This window comes from Triticum aestivum, chromosome 5B (genome assembly GCF_018294505.1).
Source record: "Triticum aestivum cultivar Chinese Spring chromosome 5B, IWGSC CS RefSeq v2.1, whole genome shotgun sequence".
In the NCBI taxonomy this organism is placed as follows: domain Eukaryota; kingdom Viridiplantae; phylum Streptophyta; class Magnoliopsida; order Poales; family Poaceae; genus Triticum; species Triticum aestivum.
Window position 1 is genome coordinate 529,138,986 of NC_057807.1, and position 5,793 is coordinate 529,144,778.

Here is a 5,793-nt window from a genome sequence, read left to right on the forward strand (position 1 = left end):
GATCTGAAGCTATCCTCTATTGCATCTAGAGGCTTGTACAAGCCATAGATCAAATCCGACAAGAGAAGAAATATGTGTGTCTGAGGAACCAAGACGCCAAAGGTTCAGAGCGGCATTGTGCTGAAAAAGCCAGGACAATGTAAGAGGCTTGCACACAAGGATCTAGGTTTCTCTACGAGCAGCAGAATCAATATCCGATAGAATATAACAATTACGGACGAGGAGCCGCAACCGTAGCTTGTTGAGATGTTGCATAGGTAAACTGATCTCACGTTTTTCGTGTGTGGAATTGATGATTGATGTAGTTTCACTGAATCAAAATACTGATGCCTTTTCCCTTCTCCGTGACAGCTTTCAGAGAACTAGGAAAGTAATGGTGGACTCTCATGAAGCACAAAGACAGATAATGTTTGAGGCAAATTCCTTCACCAGCCCTGTGTATGAGAAATTCTGCAATGATGCCCAGTGGCATGCTACTCTCAAGCTGGAGGTCGAGCTTAGGAACTGGAGGTCCTGCTTCGTGAGCTACATCAGTGCTCAGAAGGCGTACATCGAATCCCTTGATGGTTGGTTGTCCAAGTTCATGCTCACAGACACCATCCGTTAATCCCGGGGATCTCCTTGATCGCGCTCGACAGGACCAGCGAGTAGCACACTACGCTGTCGACAACCGGATCCTCCTCACAACTGACTCCGGCATGGGTATTCCTCTCCTCTGCCATCTCTCTCTCTCTCTCTCATGCCAGTGGGCCGTGTTACTGTACACTCGACGTAGGAAGTAAGCATGATTTTTATGTAATGCTGGTTCTGGAATCGATGTTGTACCAGGCTTGCTCGCGCTCGACAGGACCAGCGAGTAGCACACTACGCTGTTGACAACCGGATCCTCCTCACAACTGACTCCGGCATGGGTATTCCTCTCCTCTGCCATCTCTCTCTCTCTTTCTCATGCCAGTGGGCCGTGTTACTGTACACTCGACGTAGTAAGTAAGCATGATTTTTATGTAACGCTGGTTTTGGAATCAATGTTGTACCAGGCTTGCTGCCTGCTTCCACTCTTTCACCCCCACTTCCACGAATTGTCTATAAACCTGGTCCAACATCTTATGTGTACTCTTGCAAGTTTCCTGTTTAACATATATTATCCTGGCACCAAGTTGACAGGGAGATAAATGTTTACCACCCATCCAGAGCATGTTGTTCCATTTTTTACATCTTAGTTTAATTTTTTACTTCTTTTAGATGATCTTCGGAGAACAAAGCACAAATAGAGAATCACATGATATGCCCGTCTTATTTTTTGAAGTTGATCCCAGTTTTAACTGAAATACTCCACTTCTTTGCTTTTTAGTACCCATTCCAACCCAAGAAGACGACTCAAGGGAGGACTGATCTATATGTAGGCAGATGGATGAATTCCAAGCCATGAGATAAAGTACCCTAAACCGAACTTACTATTTATTTGCAGTTTGCGAGTACACTTGTACTTCCCTGATTTCTGCCCCAAATAGCATGCTTCCAAATCCATGTGTAGTTCCCTGCCTGCTATGTTTCCAATCAGATAATTTTGGCCACCAAAATTTCTGGTTATTTAGATCGCACTTTTTGGTGGGACAATGCAGAAAAGGTGTGTTTTGATGCTCCCAATATAAAGGGTCAGGCTTTTCTCATAATGATTCAGGGAGATAAAATTTCTTTTAGAATGTTTACCACTTTGGCTTGCTTTTGTAATGAACCAAGATGAATGATGTTTGCAAAACTGAAGCTTCAACTACAATGCTAGGTTCTTAGATGTTATGAAGTTTCAAGTGTTCTACTGCTATCTATTTCCTACTCGCTCCACTTCTTTTGTAAGGCATATTTTGATTTGATCAGTTAATGCTTTGAATAATAATTACTCTATTAATAGTTGCTGCATGTGAATAAGTTAATATTGGATTCATTTCTTTGGGGAGCTAAGCCATGTATTTGCAATTTTAGTATTAGTTAACATAAAATAGAGAAATGTCTGGTAGCTTCGTAGGTAGTTACTCCATTAGTAGGTGGTGCATGTGAATAAGTTAATATTGGATTCATTTCTTTGGGGAGCTAAGCCATGTATTTGCAATTTCAGTAACATAGTTAGTGTAAAATAGATAAATTTCTGGTAGCTTTGTAGGCATTGAAGAAAAAACAATAAATCCCTTGCTAAATATACCAAGGTGATGTCCACATATAGCCTTGGCTTTGTTTGTAAAGAAGCGAGTAGACATTCTACTTTTGTGTAAGTTAAAGATATGCTTTGATGTATTTCTTCAGTGAACAACACCGGATTTTCGTATGAGTTGCCTATTTATATTTTGATATTTACATAATACATTCACCAAGTAAATCAGGAAGTATGCATCTATACTGGAAAGGAAGCGCTCAAATGTGATGTGCATCAAATACTTAGGTCAATCAGTGCCTTTTTTTTGTTGCCCTCAGTGTATTTTAGTTATGATTTTGCATCCCGACGTGTTTGACAATCTAGGTACATTAATTATGCTCGTGGTCATGGTATTTCTGATTGTAGGTGCTCTAAAATGACCTATACTTAGCATTTTTTCCTCCAAATGACTTAATATGCTTAGCTAGCTCTAAAATGACTTACGAAATGCCATATTTTAGCTCCGAAATGACTTCATATGCTTAGCTAGTTCCAAAATGACATAATAAACTTATTAGTTCCAAAATGACCTTACTTAGCATTTTTTACACCAAAATGACTTAGTATGCTTAGTTAGCTCAAAAATGACATAATAACCATACTTAGCTCCAAAATGACCTATTTTACAGATATAAGTTGCATCATAATAATCTTCACATTTTAGTTGCATCATAATAATCTTCTTCTTCTAGTCTTCTTCTTCTAACTTTCTTCTTTCCCATTTTGTAGATTTGCTTCAGATCACGGAAGCTTGGGTTGATGGAGTGCTTGTCTTTAGTTTTTGTTTTGACTTTGTGAAACTTGCTACCTATGATGAAACTATGTAATATTGATGAAACTATGTATATGTATGGATGAAACTTGCTACTATTGGTAACATGTGTTGGATATGTGTTCGATATATATGTGTTCATGACTATTGGTAATATGTGTTGAATATGCTATATTGGTCATATAAATATATTTGTGTTTGATTTTCTGTGAAAATGAATTGATATAAGAAAAAACAAAATTAAATGGGGCAACTTTGCCATCCGCCAGTAGATGGCAAAGAGGCCACGTGTCATCTACATGTAAAATTTGTGCTGGCCTATTTGGGCCCTTTGCCATCTGCCAGCAGATGGCAAAGCTCTTTGCCATCTGCTAGCATACGGCAAAGAGCCTGAAGCCTTTGCCATCTGCTGGCAGACGACAAAGTATGCCGTTAGCCTTCTAACGGGGCTAACCCCGTTAAGAGGCTTTGCCATCTGCCAGCTGATGGCAAAGGCATAGGCTCTTTGCCATCAGCCAGCAGACGGCAAAGAAGCGTTTGCCGGCAGGGTTTCAGACAAACTGTTTGCCATCTGCTGGCAGATGGCAAAGCCTTTGCCATCCGCCGACCATGCCTTTGCCATCTGCCATGGCAGATGGCAAAGTGCCAGATTCCAGTAGTGATGGCCAAAGAAAGTTCATCCCTACAAAATCATATAGTTTGGTCGTGCTCCATTTTTGTCACACAAGAATGCTCTCATCATACACAACCCCGATGACAAGCCAAGCAATTGTTTCATACTTTAGTAATTTCAAACTTTTTTCAACTTTCACGCAATACATGAGCGTGAGCCATGGATATAGCACTATGGGTGGAATAGAATATAATGATGGGGGTTATGTGGAGAAGACAAAAAAGGAGAAAGTCTCACATTGACGTGGCTAATCAACGGGCTAGGGAGATGCCCATCAATTGATGTCAATGCAAGGAGTAGGGATTGCCATGCAACAGATGCACTAGAGCTATAAATGTATGAAAGCTCAACAAAAGAAACTAAGTGGGTGTGCATCCAACTTGCTTGCTCACGAAGACCTAAGGCATTTGAAGAAGCCCATTGTTGGAATATACAAGCCAAGTTTTATAATGAAAAATTCCCACTAGTATATGAAAGTGACAAAACAAGATACTCTCTATCATAAAGATCATGGTGCTACTTTGAAGCACAAGTGTGGAAAAAGGATAGTAGCATTGTCCTTTTTATTTCTTTTTATTTCTTTTTTTGGGCCTTTATTTTTTTATTTGGTCTTTCTCTTTTATTTATTTGGGGCAATGCTCTATTAATGATGATCATCATACTTCTATTTATTTACAACTCAATGATTACAACTCGATACTAGAACAAAATATGACTCTATATGAATGCCTCCGGCGGTGTAACGGGATGGGTAATGAATCAAGAGTGACATGTATGAAATAATATGCATGGTGGCTTTGCCACAAATACGATGTCAACTACATGATCATGCAAGGCAATATGACAATGATGAAGCGCGTCATAATAAATAGAACGGTGGAAAGTTGCATGGCAATATATCTCAGAATGACTATGGAAATGCCATAATAGGTAGGTATGGTGGCTGTTTTGAGGAAGATATAAGGAGGTTTATGTGTGATAGAGTGTATCAAATCACGGGGTTTGGATGCACCGGCGAAGTTTGCACCAACTCTCAAGGTGAGAAAGGGCAATGCACGGTACTGAAGAGGCTAGCAATGATGGAAGGGTGAGAATGCATATAATCCATGGACTCAACATTAGTCATAAAGAACTCACATACTTATTGCGAAAATCTACAAGTCATCAAAAACCAAGCACTACGCGCATGCTCCTAGGGGGATAAATTGGTAGGAAAAGACCATCGCTCGTCCCCGACCGCCACTCATAAGGATGACAATCAAAGAACACCTCATGTTTCAAATTTGTTACACAACGTTTACCATACGTACATGCTACGGGACTTGCAAACTTCAACACAAGTATTTCTCAAATTCACAACTACTCAACTAGCACAACTTTAATATCACTATCTCCATATCTCAAAACAATCATCAAGTATCAAACTTCTCTTAGTATTCAATGCACTTATATGAAAGTTTTTATTATATCCATCTTGGATGCCTATCATATTAGGACTAATTTTATAGCCAACACAAATTACCATGCTGTTATAAAAGACTCTCAAAATAATATAAGTGAAGAATGAGAGATCAATAATTTCTATAAAATAAAACCACCACCGTGCTCTAAAAGATATAAGTGAAGCACTAGAGCGAAATTATTTAGCTCAAAAGATATAAGTGAAGCACATAAAGTATTCTAATAATTTTCGATTAATGTGTGTCTCTCCCAAAAGGTGTGTACAACAAGGATGATTGTGGTGAACTAAAAATCAAAGACTCAAATCATACAAGACGCTCCAAGCAAAACACATATCATGTGGTGAATAAAATTATATCAAGTAAAGTTACCGATGGACGAAGACAAAAGAGGGGATGCCTTCCGGGGCATCCCCAAGCTTAGGCTTTTGGTTGTCCTTGGATTTTACCTTGGGGTGCCTTGGGAATTCCCAAGCTTAGGCTCTTGCCACTTCTTGTTCCATAAGCCATCAAATCTTTACCCAAAAACTTGAAAACTTCACAACACAAAACCTAACAGAAAATCTCATGAGCTCCATTAGCGAAAGAAAACAAACCACCACTTTAAGGTACTGTAATGAACTCATTTTTTATTTATATTGGTATTAAAACTACTGTATTCCAACTTCTCTATGGTTCATAACCTCTGATACTAGCCATA

At 39.2% G+C, this 5,793-nt stretch overlaps 1 long non-coding RNA gene across 2 annotated transcripts; it reads left to right on the forward strand.

Annotated features, from left to right (window-relative positions):
- Positions 1-530: 530 nt before the first annotated feature.
- Positions 531-3,003, forward strand: LOC123116755 (uncharacterized). 2 transcript variants are annotated; one of them, XR_006457172.1, is made up of 4 exons: positions 531-702; positions 829-911; positions 1,352-1,435; positions 2,918-3,003. It is a non-coding gene; the product is annotated as an uncharacterized lncRNA (long non-coding RNA). The 2 variants fall into 2 exon arrangements; XR_006457171.1 differs by lacking the exon at positions 2,918-3,003 and having other exon boundaries at positions 1,352-1,618.
- The last annotated feature ends 2,790 nt before the right edge of the window (positions 3,004-5,793 follow it).